We start from the raw sequence: 21,618 nt of genomic DNA, 5'->3' as shown, positions 1-21,618 counted from the left end.
GTCTGGCATTATAAGGTTTTAGTTTTAATAACAATATCTGTTGGCAAGGAAGTGACATTTTTTAATCACCAATCCTGTATATCTGTGGCACCTCTGAAAAGGTGACTAACTAAGATTCTTAAGAAAGAAATCTTGTGACCACTTTCAAAGCGTACAAGAAAGTATCATCCTTTATCCACTCTCCTAGAGACCATCTACAACCTGAGGCTACCAGGTACACTGTAAAGACAACCTTTCTTAGAATGGCCAAACAGGCAAGGCAACTAACATCATGATTGTGGAGCATTGAAACTACAAATCTGATTCAACCACCATGGCTGCTCAGGTTTAGCAGACATATCTTTGATACCCACCACATAATCCACTAGAAAAAAAGGTCACCTCACTCTACCAAAGCAAGTATGAGTATGAGGAACTTTTCCTGGAATCTGCTTCAGCCATCACAAGCTACCTAAATCTCAATAATTGTGGTTGCAGCAAGCTGCCTCTGTTTTTCTCTTTTCTTAGTATCGCTTATTGATGCCGTGCTTGTGTGCATATTCTATACTATTGTATAGTTTCTCTGATGATTTGCTAATTTAACTTTGATGAAATATCAGAATTAATAATTAAATAGTTATTAAATCTTTTACATTGCCATTTCTTGAAACAAAAAATGAAAAGCAATTTGTGTTACTATAGGTTTAGCAGAACAGATATTATTCAGTGGCTTAGCAGTTCAGCTGTAAATATCTATTTACAGTTGAACTATAAACAGTTATTTACAGCTGAACTGCTAAGCCAGTGAACCTACTCCCAATCTTTCATTCCATCTCTCTCTATGTTCGCTGACACACCTTACCCAGTATTTTCAACTACAACCTCCAGCTATTCAAAAGAATATCAACTGGTTACTTTTCTTTTGACTCCTCCCCATACATGGCAATAAAATGTTATAGGGTCTGAGGTGTCTTATGTATGGAAGTGATATATAGATCAAAAATCTTAGAAAGATCAAGAGCAACCACCTGAGATTTCCAAACTTCTATGGAATTTGATCAAAGGCAGATGACATAAGCAAGAAATCCCGTTGTCTGATTGAGAATTGCAAAGTTCATTAATTGAGAAGTGCCAAGGTAACACAGAAGTTGTATTAATGGATTTCTATACTACTTTAAAAGAAAAAAAACTGAGAGAAACTAGATGTGGTGGTAGAGATTTGCTGCTGTTTTTTATGAATGGGTTGAATATGGGCTAATTTCCTGTAGATACAACAGATATCAATAGAATACGAGAGAATAAAAAGACATGAACAGGAATTAATGCTAGAATGCAAAACTCCAGAACAATCAGAGAAATACCATCAGAACCAGGAGACCTTTTCTGGTGTCTAATTTGAACACAATTCTCATTTCTGCATGGCAAAAAATCAGAGGGAACACTGAATGTTGTGTGTTTTTGGAATGGCATGAGAACATGTACCAAGATCCTCAATGCAAGAATTGAAAGAAAATTAAAAGGCCACGAGACTGGCATTTTTGTGGATAATGATGAATCAGAACTATATCAAGAGCACAAGAGAAGGAAGCAAAGTTAAACAAAAGTTAACGCCAAAAGTTTTGGCAGGAGACCAAAAACATGACTGTCAATTTCAAACGTGAGTATAAACAGATAAGCAGAATGAATATTTCAATGAAAGTATAACTGCACAAATTTTAACTTTTGTGTTTATAATTACTACTTTCTTTTGTTAGTACAATTATATTGTGAAAAAACTGCAATTAAATGGTTTATAGAATAGTAAAAGTGGGTACTGTGTGTGTCATGTATTTCAGAAAATGTTAATACTGAATGAATGCAAAAAAGTAAACGAATGCAATGATTTGCATGATTAGAAGTTTATTTATTGGAAATGAGAATTGTAAGTAATATTTTTAATGTAGTCCATATGAAAAACCTAGTTTTTAATTATCAGCTTCAAACCCAAGACCTACAACATAGTGGTGTGTATGGCCAAGTAGTTAAAGAGAAAAAGGGAATTTGCTGATAATGTTTCTTACAAAGCTGAGGTTGTAATCATCAGGGGAACAGCACTAAAGACTGTTTCAAAGGGCTGAAGGGAGTAAGGATGAAGGAAGAGACTGAGAAGTTGGTTCCATAAGTTTACAGTTGACCTGTATGAGTGTTGACCAGCAGCAGCTAATGTTTGAATATGAGATAAGACAAGTGGAGGAATAGTAGTGGCCAGTTCAGGAGTGCACCATCCATTCATGGAAATAGTTACAGAAGAGAATGACGTTGAAAGTTTATTTTTCACTTTAGTTTAATCCTTTATCCAAGTTTGCGCCTGAAAGTATCTTCAGGACTGTGGTAATGTAGTACAACAGCAGACAACTCGTTGCAAAGGTGGAGCAAGCCAACATTACTCCTATCTCGGTATCTCCCATAATGCAAATCACATCTCCTTGCGGATATGTATAATGTTATGCATTAAGGGAAGGGCCACTTACCCGATTAACATCACTCCTATAAGTGACCCTTCGGGTCATGTATAGGAGTGATGTTAGCTTGCTCCACCTTTGCAACGAGTTGCCTGCTGTTGTACTACCTTACCCCAGTCCTGAAGATACTTTCAGGTGCAAACTTTGTTTGCTCACACTTGGATAAAGGATTAAACTAAATTTATTATAGTCTAACCAAGTAAAAAATAAACTTTCAACATCTTTCTCTAAATCCAGAGTAATTTAATAAAAAGGTGGCACACCGTTTGGCAACTCCTATTGGTAGAGATGACCTTGCTAATGCTTCTGCCTGGTATCTCCACTTGGGCCTGGCTCCCACTGAAGAGACCTCAATAAAGGTCAAACTAGTCTGGGTAGTGGCCCTTCCCTTAATGTATAACATTATACATATCCGCAAGGAGATGTGTTTTGCATTATGGGAGATACTGAGATAGGAGTGATGTTAGCTTGCTCCACCTTTGCAACGAGTTTCCTGGTGTTGTACAACCTTACCCCAGTCCTGAAGATACTTTCAGGTGCAAACTTTGTTTGCTCACACTTGGATAAAGGATTAAACTAAATTTATTATAGTTACAGAAGAGACAGAACACCCTTTCCTTCATGATTACATGATGATTAGAATTCATTATTAAAAATGATATAAAACAACATAGTAGTTGTTTCTAACTACTATGTTTTACTACTATATAGTAAAACTTCAGTTTAATATAAACCAAAATAATCACTCAATGTTTCAACCTTCACATTAAAGTCATCATCTGGAATATACACATATATATAAAGAAACAATCTACATGATATGCTAAAGTTATATTAATTTGGTCAACTGCTAAAATTACTGATCTGACCTCTGGTGAAAAAAAGAAAAAACCCTTACTACATCAAAGCTAGAGTCCTGTTATTATTATCTATTTGGTTAAAAACCATTAAGATATATATTAAGCTAGAGCGCAACCTGCTCTCACATAATTACTCATATAAGTACAATATAAATTAGAACAAAACAGTATGGATGGTGGCCAGTAAGAGCTGAAATTATTGCTTAGAGTGCTAAAGTAAGGGTTTGCTGGAAAACTTAAAGAACTTAAGTCGGCTGAATATGTGCGATCCAAATTCTTGGAATTTTTATGACACCATTATTGCTAAAATTAGGATGGTTGATCAAAATTTCACAAGCTTCTTTAAATTTGCTTTCATACCAAGTTTTCGTATGATGTAAAGAACAGGTACTTTTGCAATCAGTTGGTGTGGGGTGTTAAGTGCATAATCTGAGAGGTCATGCTCTTAAACAAAATTGTTACATTTTAATGTGTTGTTTGTGTACTATTTTTATGGATAGGAATTATACATCCAATATAAGGTAAGGTATAAAACATTTCATAATCAAAATTAAAAACATAATGCTCAGCAAAGATGATTTATTAGTCAGTTTTGAAGTTTCTGCCCTTTTCAGAAATGTCCCAATCAGTGATATAATTCTTCTCTTACAGAACAATTAAGTAAAAACAAATTACTTCATATGGCAAAATAATTTTTACCTACAAAAGAAGGTATGACATGGGCTCACCACTATCCCCCCCCCACCCAACCCTCAATTGCTAATGTGGAAACTTTTGAGCAACATGCTCTAGATTCCTTTACTTTAAAACCTACAATTTGGCTTATATATATTGATGATGTTTTCGTTATCTGGCAAACGAAATTTAAACATCTTCCTCAGCCACCTACACAAACAACATGAGTGCATACATTTTACTATTGAAATTAAAAATGAGAACTCATCTTTCCTAACTCTTCACAAAAACTTGTAGTCATTCACATCCTCAAAAACAGAGCTATAACAATTTGCACTAATGAACAAGCTTTTAAACAAGAATTACAAATTATTAGCAATACATTTATAAATAATGGCTATAGACAAAATACTATCAATGAAGTTCTTCATAAAACTATAAATAAAATGCATATAATATAGATTACAGCAAACTATAGCTATCCCATTCATTAAAGGGTATCAGACAAAATTAATAGAATTCTACACCAATATAATCTTTATGCTACTTTTAAGCCACCTATAAAATTAAAAACATATTCAACTCTTCACAGACTGGCCCATACTGGAGTATATCTTATCCATTGTAACTATAACTTACCTTATATTGGTAAACTGGATGTACAATTCCTATCCATATAAAAGAACACAAACAACACATTAAATTTAACAATTTTGATAAAGCAGGCCTTTTAGATAATGCTCTTAATTCCCAACATCAAACTGATTGGAAAATCACCTGTTCTTTACATCATACAAAAACCTGGTTGCAATGCAAATTTAAACAAGCCTGTGAAATTTTGATCAACCATTTTAATCTTAACAATAATGGTGTCATAAAAATCCCAAGAATTTGGATGGCACACATTCAGCCCACTTAATTTCTTCAAGTTTCCAGCAAACCCTTACTTTTGATCTCTAGCAATAATTTCAGCTCTTATTGGCCACCATCCATACTGTTTTGCTCTAATTTATATTGTACTTATATGAGTAATTATGTGAAAGCAGGTTGCTCTCTAAATTAATATATCTCTTAATGATTTTTAACCAAATAGATAATAATAATAATAACAGCATCTAGCTTTGATGTAGTAAGGTTTTTTCCCACCAGGGATCAGGCCAGTAGTTTCAGCGGTTGAACAAATTAATGCAATTTTAGCATACCATGTACATTGTAATGTAGCTTGTTTCTTTGTATATATATATGTGTGCATACTCGATGATGACCTTGATGTGAAGGTCGAAAGTCACGTGTTTATTTTGGTTTATATTAAACTAAAGTTTTACTCTAACACGGTAGTTGTTTCCATAATTTGCATAATGTATTGAGCCAGCTATCTTGATTGGCTAAGGTTGGAGAATAACTATCCCTCAGTTTAAAATTTCCATCCGTCCAAAACAGGTTGAGTCTGATAATTAGGGATTTTAGGAAATTTAATGCAGCCAATTTGCCACTCCTCTGCTTCATCCCTAAGGGTCAATATTTTATGAGGAGGGGGGGGGTGAAAAGTTCTGATAAACACATAGAACAAAAATGATGTTAAAGCAATTGATATAACCACTCGGCCAATCAGGCTGTCTTGGTTGGCCAAGTGGTTAGCGTTTCTACTATCCAGCCAAAAGGCTGCAGGTTCTAATCCGGCCGTGGGCATAGATATTTGTGATTGTCTGTGAAAATACTAGTAGTGGTGGTGGGCAGTAGATGCCGTTGGTGTATATAAGCTGTAGTTTGTGTATTGAGTGGTGGAGATAGAGAGTTGTAGAGAAGATGCCCTCCCTCAATGATTTTTTGATCTCCCTGGAGGTGTCACATAATAATGACCTTAATGTGAAGGTCATTATTATGTGACAATATCGAGTGACAATATCAAAATATCGAGTGTTTATTTTGGTTTATATTAAACTAAAGTTTTACTCTAACATGGTAGTTGTTTCCATAATTTTCATGCTGTATTCTGATCACCATGTAAGCATGAAAGAAAGGAAAAAAATAAAATGAGATTACAATTAAAAGCTAAAAACTAAAATTATATATATATATATATATATATTGGTCACACATGAGAAGTCCCAAGACCAATGACATGACAGCACCATGCATGGCTAAATAGTTAGAAGGGAATTTTTTTTTTTTCGAAAGCCTGAAGGCTGTAGAAAGTTGTAGGAAAGACTTTTCCAAAAGAGAGAGGTATGAAAAATGAAGGCAGAGGATGAGAAGTTGGTTCAATGAGTTTGGAGCTGAACTGTATGTGGGTGTTGACTGGCAGCTGCTTGTGTTCTTATATGAGTAAGGGAAAGTAGTTGATATCCATTCACAAAAGGAAAGTGGAAAAGTGACTGGATGGAGTAGGTGAGAAGTAGGTCATCAATTAAGCAAACTGCTCGCTTCTGTATACCATCAAGCAGAAAGAAGGGGAGGTCACCTGAGGGAAGTTAGGTGGACCCCCCCCTTCCCAAATGAAAGAAGAGTATTTTAAGGTTTCACAGATTTGAGCTTTATAGTGTCAGGAGTTGAGCAGGATAAAAGTATACTATTTGGAATGGAAATGAATACCAAGTTTTTTGGAGGCTGAAGAAACTATAGCACTAATGTGTTTATGTCAGGTTAGATTAGATGTGAGAATTAACTCTGGGAGAGAAAACTGGTTCCAGTTGGCAAGAGGAATAATGTCAAAAGCAAGAGAGCAGCATGGTCTTTCTTCTTAGAAAATGCATTTTGATGGCATTAAAATCACCAAGTTATCCTCACACTACTTGAGAATAGAAAGGCAATCAGTGTTTATGATACTGGTTAAAGAAGGTCTTGAAGCTTGAGTTATCTGCACACTACTCTGAATAGAACTGAATGTCAGGGAGAGAAGATAATTAATATATATGAGGAAGAGAGAAGCTGACAGCACTTAATTACTGGGGTGTACCAGCATTAACTGAAAAATCTGATGAAAGGAAACCATCCACCATAACCCACAGAGAGGAAGCTGGCAATCCATTCACAAAGGAAAGGAGGAATAGCATAGGATAGTGGTAGCTTAGTAAGAAAACCAAAATGACAGTGTCTATCAAATTCCTTGGAAATATCAAGAAGAGTGACCCCTTGAGTTTCTCCAAACATTTCCATGGCCTGCATCCAAAGATGGGTGAGGATGGTAAGGAGATCCACTGTGAAATGAGAATTTAGAATCAGATTGATGATCACTAAGTAATTGGTGGATCTCTAAGTAGTGGAGCAGTTAGCTACTAATGAGCTTTTCCATTATTTTTGAGGATATTGAGGTCAGAGAAATCAAGCAACATTTTGATGAATGACTTGTATCTCCCTTCTTTTTTTTTTTTTTTTTTGGAATGGGCTGGATAAAAGTTTGTTTCCAGGTTGTGGGATAGATGCCAGATCAGTACCACAGCTTGAAGATACAGTGCAGAACAGTTGTGAATTCTGAAGCACAAGCTTTCAGTATAACGGGAGGAATGCCATCATGGCCAGGAGATGTATTGATATCAAGGCTGCTGAGTAGATGCCTCTTTTCTGATGTCCTTATGGTGCAATTCCAGAAGAAGCATACTGTGGATAATTTATGGAATAATAGGAGTCTGCCTTATCCTTGGAAGATGTTACCATTGTACCATCAAGATATGTGAGCGAGGAGAAAACATATGAAGACAGAAGTTGCAACCCACAGCCTAAGCAAGTAACCAGAAGGCACAACTGCTATTGGAACAGGAGATAAGCTTAATACATTTGGCCCTGACAAAGTCTGCTTTGGATTTGAGGATTTTTTTTGTAATTGTTATGAGCTGTAGTAAGCTGAATGAGATGCTGGAGTTTTTGACTGGAGCCATTGAGCATATGTTGAATTTTTGGTTTGGCTACTTTGGCATAGTTGTTAGAGAACCAAGGTTTGGATAAGGATCAGGAATAAAAACACTCCTCCCAGTGAGATAAACTGCTGTTATTAGATCAGAGCAGATGTTAGGATCAGAAGATCAGCAGCAATAATCAGATCATGAAAACAAGAAAAAAAAATGTCCTAAAGGCCATCCCAACTGGCACTGTACATAACTGACTTTCAGAGATAGGTAGTCAAAGAGGTCAGTGAAGTCGTCAGAGTTTGGAGAATGGTAGAAGCAAAAAAATGAATAAATTAAAGTGAAGTAAGATCTTGGGACAGAGCAGATCATAGAAAGAAGATTCCAGGTCAGATAACCTTTGGCATGGAATATCAGACCTGACAAAAGCACCCCTCTTGCATCATGAAAGATGTAATGCAGAAAGTTGAGGAGAGATGTTGTTGAAAAGAGTGCCAGTTCTGGTTCAGTGATAAATGGTATATTGTGTTTGGATATACATCACTGATATTGAAATTGACTTCACTAACATTGGGGGGGAGAGGGTCTCAATCTGAAAGTTTTTTATCATGAGGAATTCCAAGTTTTGTTTGCTTGTTTTTTTTTGCATTTTTTTATGATTTTTGAGATTTTTTTTGTGCAAGTTTTTTTTAATGGGATTTTTTGTACTGCTGATCATTGTTCATGAGTTAAAAAATAAATAAATAAAACAGGAAATTTAAAGAGTGCAGCAGCAAGTGGGCAGGGGGAGGGGGAGGGGGAGGAGGAGGAGGGGGAGGAGAGTGAAGGACTACCTCACAGGAAGTAACCAGATTTCAGTTCGAGCATGGTCACAAACAGTGCCTCCTGCAAGCTTACTCAGACTCCCTCCAGGCACAACTTGGCAAAGTAAGCAGCAGCATTATTTGCCCACTGATAAGGAAGCCTCCTGAAGAGTTATCACGAGATTTGGTCCTGTGTACTACTGGGCAGCTGTCTTGAAAAAACTGCTTTACAGTATATCCTTGAATGGAGAAGGTACTAGTTCCTTGATTAAAAGATTTGAAAATGAAAAGCAAGGACAGAAGAGGCCTTCACCCACACTGCACATAGGAAGAAAAAAAAAACAGCTGAAAACAGAAACCTTAGCCTAGAGAACTTGGTAAAGACCATTTCAAGCCTTCAAAAAGTAAAGTGGTGGTGCTTCACTGAGTGATGAAAGATATTTACCATCTAGAGGTCTGATTGTATAAACAATGCCATGCTTCAATCATTTTTTATCTAATTTTTGTAATTCTATTGCATTTCATAGTTAATTACTTTAATTTGTTTTAGCTTTAATTGCAACCTCATTTCATCTCGTAACCACCCATATGGTGGCACTCTGGCATGTGGCTCAGCTCTGTAGTTCTAGATACTTTGTGATTATGCTGATGCCATGATGATGGCTCGTTAATTTCACGCCAAAATATTTGCAATAATAAAATTATTATTATTTATTCTTGTGATTACATGTGCCTAATAATCATTACCAAGGAAGATTATCTCACTATTAGGTTAATTAGCCTGTATGGCACTCTCAGATAGGTTGTAAAGCCAGTGTTAGCAGAACAGCAGAGGCAACAAATGAAGGCTACAAAGTAAGGTAAGGATATGATAAAGAGCCAGCGGCATAAATTAAGTTAAGGGGATAATAAATTCCTCATTATTTTAAAGCCAGATACGAAACTCGGAGATCGAAATCTAAGAGTTTCATACCGAAGAACTATCGGCGAGTCCAAGAATAAGTCAACACCTGGGTAGTAAACACTAGGGCAAGTCGGAGCAAAACTCTTAGATTTCGATCTCCGAATTTCGTATCTGGCTTTAAAATAATGAAGGATTTATTATCCCCCTTAACTTAAGGTAAGGATATCTTGAGCCAAAGTAGATCATATAAAGGGGATTCCGGGTCTGAAAAACCTATAACATGGGTTATCAGACCTGACAAATGCACAAGTCCCGTGCCTCTTGCAAAAAGGCATTATACATAATATAATGAGGAAAGATGAGGTGAGATACAGTCACAGAGGATGCCAGACATGTATTTTGATAATGTGTTTTTTATTGGTTTTTGTGAGAGATTTTTTTAACCAATGGATTTTTTTTTGCTTTTTTTTTTTTTTCAAGAGAGTAAAATGTTTTTAAAAGTTTTAAAATTTAAATTTAGAGAAAACTAGCAACTAAAATTGCAAAGGTTTTCTGTGATTCTTCAAAAGGAATACTGGAATATTTGAATTAAAGATTTCATATTCAGGGTTGAACTTCTCATTTTCTTATTAAGAATACTAATTATATGTAGTCGTTTTCTGGAATTTGTTTTGTAAGAAGATGCAGGATACTTCTAAACCTTTGAACTCGTCATCAGAATATTTTATGCTTATGGTCAGTTTGTGAAGGATGAATTTGATAACAGAAGACAGATCAAGTATGACAAATATTTTTATTGATTGATAGCTCTCATGAAAGAAAGTAAGAATGAAAGGCTTTCCTTTTTTCTTCTGAGCAGCATAAAGATACTAATTTTACTTGTAAAGAGAAGAGAAATATGCCTTAAACTTTTATTAAAAGTGTTGCTGTTGACTCAATCAAACTGAATTTGTACTTTAAGATAAGCATATTTAGAGTATAGGTAATCCCCAACTTACATAAATTCAAACATGAATATCCTGAAAAGGCTATAAAAAAATTTTTGAGTTTAAAAATCTTACTCACTGCACATACATTACTTGCAATACTACTTAACAGTGGTCACCTGCAAGTAAGACAGTCTACATAAGTGCAAGTGTGCACCTTCTTTACTAGTGAACATGGGCATTCTGCATATTTGTATTCATATACTTTCATACTTTTTATTGTTTGTGTGTGCTGGAGTAGAGTACAATCAAGACTAGAAAAAGGTGTAAGTGGAAAAAGTGAACCCATGCACAAATGCACCAAAATTGATCTAGAGATGATAATGAAAATTATAAAGAAAAAAAAATTCTGGTATTTATCTGATAACTATCTTTTAAAAATTCTGTTCCAGATACATAACTTGTCCTGTCACATATTTAGAAATTTTTGAAGTCGATTTTTGTGTCATGACAGATGCTAAAGATGCCATTATTTTATCTTCCTATTTGTGCATGCAAGACTTGAACGTGACACTTCCAAATGCAACAATTCTGTAATGTAATGCTTTTTCATGATGAAAGTGTTTGGATAATGCTGCTAAAGATATTTTTAATGTCGATATGAAAGTGGATAAGAAAACCGGAGGATGAATCCTAATGTCTTGTAGTCCAAAAAGAAATACATGAAGCTCTAGCTTGTTATTGAGAGCTTTTTGAAGAGAAAAAAGAAGCCACTCTTCAATCATCTCTTGACAGTTTCATATGAAGGACATCTTTTTTTTTTTTTTGACAGCATTTGGAGAGTGTTGGTGTCATCTGGGTAGACATTTTTGTGAGCAATTTTTCTAAGATCACTATCCCTGCTCGATCAGTGCAACTGAAAAAGAAAAGCCAGTTGGAGTTGTGAACAACAAAATGGAGATTTTAAGTTGGAAACATTCTGATGGAATATATTAGAGTAAATGTGTACAAACTCAACCTCTGATATGAAAAGAATCAAAGAGTGCATAAGAGGGAAAACTGAACTGAGCAGTAATTAAAGTGAAACTTGATTTTGTTAGAAAAGTAGGTATGGTTTTGCAAATGGAGATGGAAATCAACATCAAAACTGGAACTATCAATAAATAAGTGAGGCAGTGTGAGACCATTGCCCCACTTACTGGAGGCCTGAAGTGGCTTGAACGAGGTCTGTGTTTGATCTGTATGGCAGGATTTCCCCAACTATGTAAAAATAAATAAAAATTCTAAAATTGATAAAAACGAAAAAAAAAAAAATCCTTATCCCACCATAGTACTAGTAAACCTAGAGTGTTAGTTATTAGTAAACCTATAGTAGAAATGTACTATAGGCTTACTAATAACCTTTCATGGGTAAAAACCACATAAAAAAAATTAATGGAATGAATATGGAAGGTTTTGGAGAGGTTTGTCTTTTTTCAGCATGTAATCTATTTTTCTTTGCCTAACTTTTCATGGATGTTTAAATTCAGTTGAAACTGGGAGGCAGGTGATGATTAGTGCTACTTATCACAAGCACAAACATCAGACACAAGCACACTTGGCATAACAGATGGCAGCAAAATTATTCATGGATGATCCAGGAGCCTCCTAATGCACTACTGTTAAATTCATTCGAGCATACCATTTTGTGGATGGTCTCTGGAACAGATTTTACTAAATTATTCTTATATGGTGAAGAGAATGCTCTCTAGGATGTCTATTACATCCAGTGCAACAAGCCAGGAATCCTCATAAAATGTGCACATGGTTTTACCCACTTCAATAAGCAGGATCATGGTATTGCACAATGGACAATGATAATCACTATCAAAGAATTCTAGTTAGCATTTTGTACAACTAGAAAAATATACTTTTGCAGAAAAAATATTAAAAAATCATAGGAGAGAAATAGAACAGTTCATGAAAAGCATATAATATACAGATACGACAATCAATTAAATACAAATAGTGGAAAAATAAACAAATTTGATTTTTTCATATGCAAAGTATTTACATAATATGAAAGGAGATATGAATGAGCACAATGACAAAAATAAAGCTTATTGTATTCAAAATATGACACAAATTATAACAGTAAAAAATTTTCTACATGAAAGTTATCATATCCTCTTTTCCATTATGTATTTAGTGGAAGTAAACTTGGCTGTCACAAACTTGTTATTAGATAGAAAGGTTTATCCTTTCTCCACAAGTGCCTCCAAGTATTGCACACATTTCTCTAGTCAATCTTTAAAATGTTGCATTCCCATATGACACCAGTTAGTATCTTTAGCTTCACATTTCTTAATAAATGTCCCTTGCATTCATGATAGAATTTGAACCGACAGCTTTCTAACATAATGGTTTCATCACTACTGATGCACTAAGAGGAAATGGATAAAAATAACATAAAAATAAAAGCAGGACACGTAATGTAAAAATCAATTAGATATGACAAAGATTTCATACAAGTCAGCAGTCTTTCCTCAGTATTCTTACATTTATACAAAACATTAAGCAAGAAATTAACGATCAAATCATATTTGTTGAATCAGAAGATAGTTTATAAAACAATGTTCATCCACTAATTCAAATGAAACTTTCACAGGGTGGAAAAAAAACTATATGTATAAGCATATTTAGAGTAGAGGCAGTCCCCAATGTATATAAATTCAGACATAAGCAAATTGTTCTGAAATGGCTAAAAAAATGTATGGCCTTTTTAGTGAAGAGCAAATTAAATATATTATTATTAAGAGAACCCTCTAGGGAGTTAGGAACCCAACGAGGGAGGTTGCATACTACACATACTAGCTATCACACTTGTTCTTGAATTCATTCAAACTGATTGCACACACAATATCCAATGGCAATCCATTCCAAACACCCATCACACTATGAGAGAAAAATCTACATCTCACCCTCCTTCTTGGCAACATTCATTCTCAGCTTCCAAGGTTGTCCTCTTGTCCTTTCTCCACCTTCCATAAAATGAAAAATTCCATCAACTGAAATCCTGTATGACCCTTTCAGAAGTTTGTAAGTCTCAATCATATCACCCCAACTTTCTCCTGTTTGGCAGTGTCTGCAGTCTACAAATTCTCAATCTGTCTTCATAATCAGTATTCCATAATCCTGATATCATTTTTAACATTAACTCTCTCCACTCTGTCATGAAAACCAGGAAATCAGACCTGCACACAATAGTCCAAGTGAAGTCTTATCAAGGCCTTGTAAAGAGGCAAAATGGCATTCTTATCTTTACATGTCAAGGTTCATTTCAGCATTGCAATACCTTTTGAGTTGTATTTGCAATCTTTACTACATGGCCCTGAAAGATTTTCCACAGATCTTCTCCAATATCTCTAAATTAGTTCTTTTTTGGCAGTCCATAGGACTCTAAGGATTCTTCTGAGGATCCACATTTCAAAGGATTTTAATTTATTTTCCCTATATTTCGTTATTGTCCAGGTTTCTGCTCCATATAGCAGTGTTGACCATGTGTAGCATTTGGACAGCCTAATTCTTGTTTTTGTGAGAATTTCCCTTGAGGTCAGAATGTTTTTCATGCTAATGAAGGTTGATCTAGCAATTTCTATCCTTTTTAATATTTCCTTATCACACTTTCCATTCTCTGTAATTAGTTGACCCACATATAACTCTCTACTTGATCTAAAGTATTTCCTCTGATCTTAATATTTATATCCCATATTTTCCCTTTTTCTCTTGTTACTAGCATAGTTTTAGTTTTTTTTGAAGTTGAAAAAAATTAAGTCCATATTTTTCACTTAGTTTCAGTATCTCTTCTAATAGGTTTTGAAGAGCTTTTTTATTTTCAGCCAGCAATACCATATCGTCTGCATATCTTAAGCTGTTTATATATCTGCCTCCTATGCTGACTCCTTTTAATTCTACTAATTGCTGGAAGATATTTTCAGTATAGAGGTTAAACAATATAGGAGAAAGAACACAGCCTTGTCTGACACTCTTCTTTACTGGGAATTCTCTGAGGCTTCTCCTGATATTTTTATTCAGGCAGTTTGCTCCCAATATAGAATTATCAGTAATCTGGTATCTTTACCATCTACTCCTAATTTTTTTATGCATTCTATTAGTTATTCATGAACTATATTGTCAAAAGACTTTGTGTAGTCAATAAAACATAAGTAGACTTCTTTCTGCTTCTCCAGATATCTTTCTATTGCACAATAGTTCTAACATTGAAGAGGCCTTCTCTAGTACCTTTATTTTCCTGAAAACCAGATTGTGTTTCATTAATTTCCAATTAGATTCTATGTTTATTTCTTTCTAGAATGATATATAACATAACCTTATAGCCTTATCATTTAAAGACTTTAGATATTCTGTCTAAATTCCATCCATTCCTGGAAATTAGTCAAACTTAAAGTAGCCATAGAGGGGAGTGTTCAAACCAATTTTAACATGGATCTGAAAGCTAGGTTAGAAATAAAATAGTTAATCTAAGACTAGAGTGACTAGTTCTGAGTAAATTCAGGACAGTATATATATATATTGAGAGGAGACCTCTACATAGCCTTTAAAGGAATGCGGAGAACCGACCAGGACTTCTGACCTAATGTCCAATCCTCACCTTCTCGTGGTGCACCTTGTTGGGTATCTACCTGGATACTGAACGAACGAGGATGGGTTGGCATCCTCATTCGTTCAATTTAGCCGACCAAATTGTATTCTTACTGGTTTAAACCAAAACACAAAATGATGGTACAACATGCCAAAATTTCATGCTGGCTGGGGCATCGCCCGGTTAAACAACGCCCCTATTGTTTTCGCCAGGTAACCAGGGCGAACAGCGAAAAGTCAGCTACTGGAACAAACCTTAAAACACACCTAAACTCAATATCACCAGAGTTGAAGATCAGTACTATCAACATAAGAAGCCTGAATGGCAAAGAAATGGAGCTAGCTGAGGAATTAGATAAGTACCAGATCGGTATAATAGGGGTGACCGAAACAAAAAAGACAAAAACTGGCGAGACCTTTCTGAGCAATAAATACAAAATGTTATATTCAGGCAATGACAATCAAGGAAAAAGATGGAGTAGCCATAGTATTCAACACTAAATATGAGGCTAATCTTCTAACCTTTTTAGGCTAAAAAGGATGGTCGATTGGTAGAGGCTACTAATGGCTTGACAAAGTTAAGCAAGCTTGAGCACGGTTAGTAGTTGGAAGGGATTCAATCGTTTGATGCTGTTGACACACTCTCCCTAGATGAGTCTCTGGACTCCCTGGAGGTGTCACATAATAATAATAATAATAAATATGAGGCTAATCTTCTTGAATGGCAAGCAGTCTCAAGTAGTGATATGGGTAAATATCAGAATGGGAAACTGGACAATGAGACTTATTTGTGCCTATGGTTCCACAGCAGGCTCTAATAAGATAGAAGTGGAAGAATTTTTTCAGGCTCCAGAGAAAGCTACTGACACAATGAAAAAGGAAAAGTTGGTCCTTGTTGGGGATCTAAATAGCAGAGTAGGAAATGATTGTGCGACATACAAAAATGTTTTGGGAAAATTTGAAGAAAAGAGCAAAGCTAATAATAATGGAAAATACCTGTTGGATTTCTGCTCAGGACATGGACTGGTTATTACTAACAATATGTTCCAACATAAAAATGTGCACAAATTCACATGGAGAGAAGAGGCTAGGAATAAGAAAAGTCTCAATGACTATATTATTGTTGATAGTAATGTTTTCTCCCTGGTGCAGGATACCAGAGTGTACAGAGGGTTTGAAATTGGAAGTGATAAATATTTAGTCTTGAGCGGGATAAAATTGAATTTCATATTGAAAAGAATAACATGTAAGAAAGTTTTAAAGCGAATAAAAGTTCAGCAGTTCTCAGATGTGAACTGTAAACTAAAATACACCAAGAATATTGAAGAAAAAATGAAAGAGATTGAGAACAGGAACCAAACCTTGCAGATTCAGTGGCAAGCCTTGAAGAAAACCCTGATTGATTCAACCAGAGAGGCATGTGGTTAGGTTGTCTGCAAGGATAGAAAAATCAGAACTCCGTGGTGGACAAAAGAAGTAAAAGAGGCAGTGAAGGAAAAGAAGAAAGCATATCAAAAGTTCCTGGAAAATAAGTCAGCCTGTGCTCTTAGAGAATACAGAGACAAATGTAAGAAAGCTAAACACTGTGTAAAACTAGCTAAACAAAAGTCATGGAGGACTTTGGCAAGAACATAGAAAATAAATATCAAGAAGGTGGCAAAATATTCTGGAGGTTGTTTAAGAAGTTAGAAATGGAGGAAAGAGTGCTGTAAAAGGAGTTAGAGATGATAAAGGTGACATGAAAACAGGAGAAAAAGATATCCTTGAAGTATGCAGTAATTACTTTGAAAAACTGCTAAATGAAACAAGCAGTGATGACAGCACAGTGGTAAAAAGCACTGACCAGGCATGCAGTCAGGAATACGTATCAATAGTTGAAGTAGAAATAGCCATCAAAGGCTTGAAATGTGGAAAGGCAGCAGGAGTAGATGATATTCGACCAGAAATGCTGAAGTATGGTGGTATAAAAGTCTTACAGTGGCTGCACTGCATAGTTCAGAAAGCCTGGACAGAGGGACGAATTCCCGATGATTGGAGTAGAGCTCTCATAGTACCCATATATAAAAAGGGAAATAAAACTGAATGTGAGAATTACAGAGATATTTCTCTACTGAGTGTCCTGGTAAGAGTTATGCTAGTATACTTGAGAAACGGTTGAGAAGAATTGTGGAAGAAAAGCTTTGTGAAGAACAAGCTGGATTAATAGAGCCGTCAGGATCAGATCTTCACTTTACGACAAACAGTCGAGAAATCATGGGAATATAACAAAAATCTGTATTTAAGTTTTGTCGATCTGGAAAAGGCATATGACAAGGTGCCAAGAGAGAAGCTATTCAATATGCTACAGTTATATGGTGTCAATAGGGTATTATATCAAGTAATACTTAGTCTATATTTGAGTTATAAATTAGCAGTTAGGATTGAAGGAGGTATAGGAAGATGGTTTAATGTTAAATCTGGTGTCAGACAAGGATGTACATTATCTCCTCTTTTATTCATTATCTATATGGATCATATTATGAAGGAAAGTGGTATTAAACCTGATATCAAAATTGGAGATGTTAATGTCAGCTCTTTGCTTTATGCAGACGATGTTATACTTCTAAATAAATCTGCTACAAGTCTGCAAGATTTCCTGACTAAATTGAATAACTGTTGTAATAGATATGGTATGAAGGTCAGGAATAAAAAGACAAAGACAATGAAAATAGGCAGAGTCATTGAAAATGTCAACTGTGTTGTGAATGGAGAACCTGTGGAACAAGTAAAAAATTTCAGCTGCTTAGGCACAATTTTTAGTGAAGATGCTAAATTAAATATGGAAATAGACAACAGAATCAACATAGCTGGTATGGTAGGAAGTCAATTGAATAAATTCATATGGAATAAGAGAGAAATTAGTCAAAACACTAAACTAGCTGTATACAAGATAGTTTTCAAACCAATTTTAACTTATGGATCTGAGAGCTGGGTGAGAAGTAAAATACTTGACCAAAGACTAGAGGCGGCAGATATGAGAGTCCTGAGAAAGATTAGGGACATGAACAGATGGTATCAATGGCAATATCATATTAAAAACAAGGATATCAGGAAATTTATTTAGATTTATTTATTTATTTATGTAGAAAGTTTTAGACTGTAACAATTTTAGAACGATAAGTCTTATAACTCACACAGCAAAAATTCTGGTGCAAATAATTTTAGAGAGAATTAGGAATAAAATAGAAAAAGAAATGAACGAGGAACAGTTTGGATTCAGAACCAACAGAGGAACTAGAGAGGCTATAACTTGTCTAAGAATTATTGGGGAGAAAACACTAAACCATGGTGGAAAGTTGTTTTTGGGATTTCTAGATTTTGAAAAGGCATTTGATACAGTGAAACATGAAAGGCTTTTTGACATTCTAGAAAATACTGATATTGACTCTTATGATTTGGAAATTTTAAAGAGATTATATTGGTCACAAATAGCGTCAGTGTGTGTAAATGGAGAGGAAACAGGAGAATTCCCAGTGGAGAGAGGAGTCAGACGAGGATGCAAGTTATCACCATTATTGTTTAACTTTATAGTGAACAAATGTTTAGAGAGGCACTTGAGGATGTAGAAGAAGGAATAAAAATAAACGGAAGAATCATTAATAACTTCAGATATGCAGATGATGTAGTAGTGATGGCAGAAAGTGAAAATGGGTTACAACAAATTATTCAAAGAATTGAAAACTCTTGTAAAGAGTATGGACTAAGAATTAACACAAAAAAGACCAAGATAATGATAATGGGTAGAAAAATAGGCGATAATGTAAAAATAAGATGTGGAGGAAAGATTTTAGAAGAAGTGGAAAGATTTCAATATTTAGGTAGCATGATCTCAGAGAAAGGAACTTCAGATTTGGACATTAGAAATAGAATAGGCAAAGCTAAATCGGCATTTATGGAAATGAAGAGAATTTTAATAAACAAGAACACTAAAATAGGCATTAGAATTGGAATAGTTAAAGCAACAGTTTGGAGTATTGCAAGTTATGGAAGTGAGTCATGGACACTAAGAAAGAGAGATATGGAAAGAATTAATGCATTGGAAATGTGGTGTTAGAGAAAGATGGAAAAGATTAGCTATGCAGAAAGAATATCAAATCAAGAAGTTTTAAGATGAGTTGGGATGGAAAGAACACTGTTAAAGAATATTATGCAAAGAAAGACTAGATTTGCAGGACATCTTCTGAGAGGTTCTTCAGGACACCTGACAAGAACTATATTACAAGGGAAAGTTGAGGGGAAGAGATGACATGGAAGACCAACTAGAGAGTGGTTTAATGACATCGTGGAATGGACTGGTTTAAGAATGATGGAAGCGACAGACAGAGAGAAATGGAGAAGAGCTGCTCATCTGCTGCAACCCTCTTGCTAGTGGATGCTACCGGACGACGACGACGATATTAGGAAAGAACTTGACATTGTCAGCATCCAGGAATGTGTTAGCAGAGCTAATCTAAGATGGTATGGACACTTAAACAGAATGGGCGAGGAAAGATTAGCAAAACAAGTGTTCTCCGCCAGGTTGGCAGGAAAACGACCCAGAGAAAGACCAAGATATAGATGGATTGATACAGTACAAAGTGCCTTAGACGATAGAAATATATGATCTGATAATGTTGGAGTCTTGACAAGTTACAGACTGATTTGGAGGAAAATTGTAGATAAGAAGTTAGTAATTATGTAAATTTTTCATGTAGTACTATCATATCCTGTACACCCTTTGAGGGTACATGGCAGGAATTTGATGATAATGATCTTTATGTTTAATATGCTCACACATTTCTGAAATGTGTGAGCAGAACTAATCTCAGATGATATAGTCAATTAAATGGAAAGGAAAGATTAGCAAAACCTGTTTGATGTAAGATGCACGTAAAAAGACCCAGGGGAAGGCTAAGATCCAGGTGGACTGATGCAATAAGAAGTGCCTTAGAGGACTGAAATACAAGATCTGACAATACTGGAGTCCTGACATAGACAACAGACTCATTTGGAGGAAAATAGGAAGTTAAATGCATGTAGCACTACCAAAACATATACTCCTTGAGGGTACATACCAGGAATTTGATGACGAGCTTTAAAAGAAAAAGATTCCGAACACTGAACTTATCCTGTAAAACAGAAACCAATAAAAAAAAAAGGAAATAAGAAAATTTAAATCCTTAAGAAATGCATTTAATCAACATGGGAAGAGATTTATTTTATCTGTAAAATAAAACACTGATACTCTCAACATTAAATAAAAAGGTAATCATCATTTTGGTAGAAGCATAAGAAGTTTCTCTAGAAACTGTGCTTAATGACGAACATGGACAAGTAAAATAAGGAAAGAAAGAAGGGAGAAGGAGGGGAAGGGGATAAGAATAGAAGCTTCAGAAACGAGATTTTTGAAATCACTGAATATAAAAGAATGGATAAAAAATAAGCCTAGAAAATCATTAACAAATAAAATGGGGGGGGGATACATTTCACAATAGCAATTTTGTATTGTGGAACTAGTGCTATTTTTGACAACAGACCAACTGAAATTACTTGACAAATCTTAATAGCAAACCTAAATTCCATTACATTCTATTAGCCCAGGAGACATTATTAACAATGGGCTGTAAGAGATTATTTGGTTTATGGGTTTATGGTAATTGGTAATCTATATTGGAGAGATTTCACGAACACATGTTCGTGAAATCTTTTTTTTTTTTTTCCCCCAACTAGCATTAAGGGCTAACAGGTGTTATTTTCATCTGGTCTGATATACTGACCACTCCTCCACCCCAGCTTGTAGATATTTGAGAACAGAGTTGACTTAAGGAGAGGTTTCTTTTATGAGGTTAGGCTTCATAAGGGTGTTTGCTACATCAAACCTGAGGTGTTGGAAATATTTTAAGATTAGATTTTAAATGGTTGCCTCACGCTTATATTAATATTCTAGCATGTGGCAACAATTTTAAATTAGTAAACCGATCGTTGTATTTACCTTGCATTCCTGGTCTTTGAATTATTTGTTGTTTTCTCACACTGACGATGTGCTATTATTTTCAGTACAAAATACCTGTGCTTTTCTTTAAAGTTCATTACTGCATTATGTTATTGTCATCATTTGATCATTATGTCACAAGTATCTTTAAAAATGAGATAATATTTGCTCAAGTCCTAAAGTTTAAACCCAATCATTTACATTTCCTTCATGTTTCTTATATACACGGTTCAGTTCTATATTCTGTACTCCCAGTAATGTCTCTATGAAAATACTAAGCTGATACCACCATTGTATGATTCATTTCTATGTGCTGTGCTTCATTCCATTAAACTGTCAACACGAACAAAATGGAAGATGTGGAAAAGTGAATGTCACCTAATGCTCCTGGATTGAAATGGAATATAAATTAACAGTGTGTAGAAAACAAGAAATATCAAGATAAAGTATGGAAAAGGACTGAATAGGTTTAAGGAC

The 21,618-nt window shown here is 35.0% G+C and overlaps 1 protein-coding gene across 1 annotated transcript in view; it reads right to left on the bottom strand.

The window, feature by feature from the left end:
• The window catches only part of LOC150110528 (casein kinase I), a 173,546-nt gene that overhangs the window by 116,808 nt on the left and 35,120 nt on the right, over positions 1–21,618 (bottom strand). The gene's annotated exons all lie outside the window — the stretch shown is intronic.

This window comes from Typopeltis vanoorti, chromosome 1 (genome assembly GCF_054136105.1).
Source record: "Typopeltis vanoorti isolate ZY-2024b chromosome 1, IOZ_Tvanoo_1.0, whole genome shotgun sequence".
Taxonomy (NCBI): domain Eukaryota; kingdom Metazoa; phylum Arthropoda; class Arachnida; order Uropygi; family Thelyphonidae; genus Typopeltis; species Typopeltis vanoorti.
The sequence above is the reverse complement of the archived record's forward strand: the minus strand, read 5'-3'. Positions and strand labels throughout refer to the sequence as shown.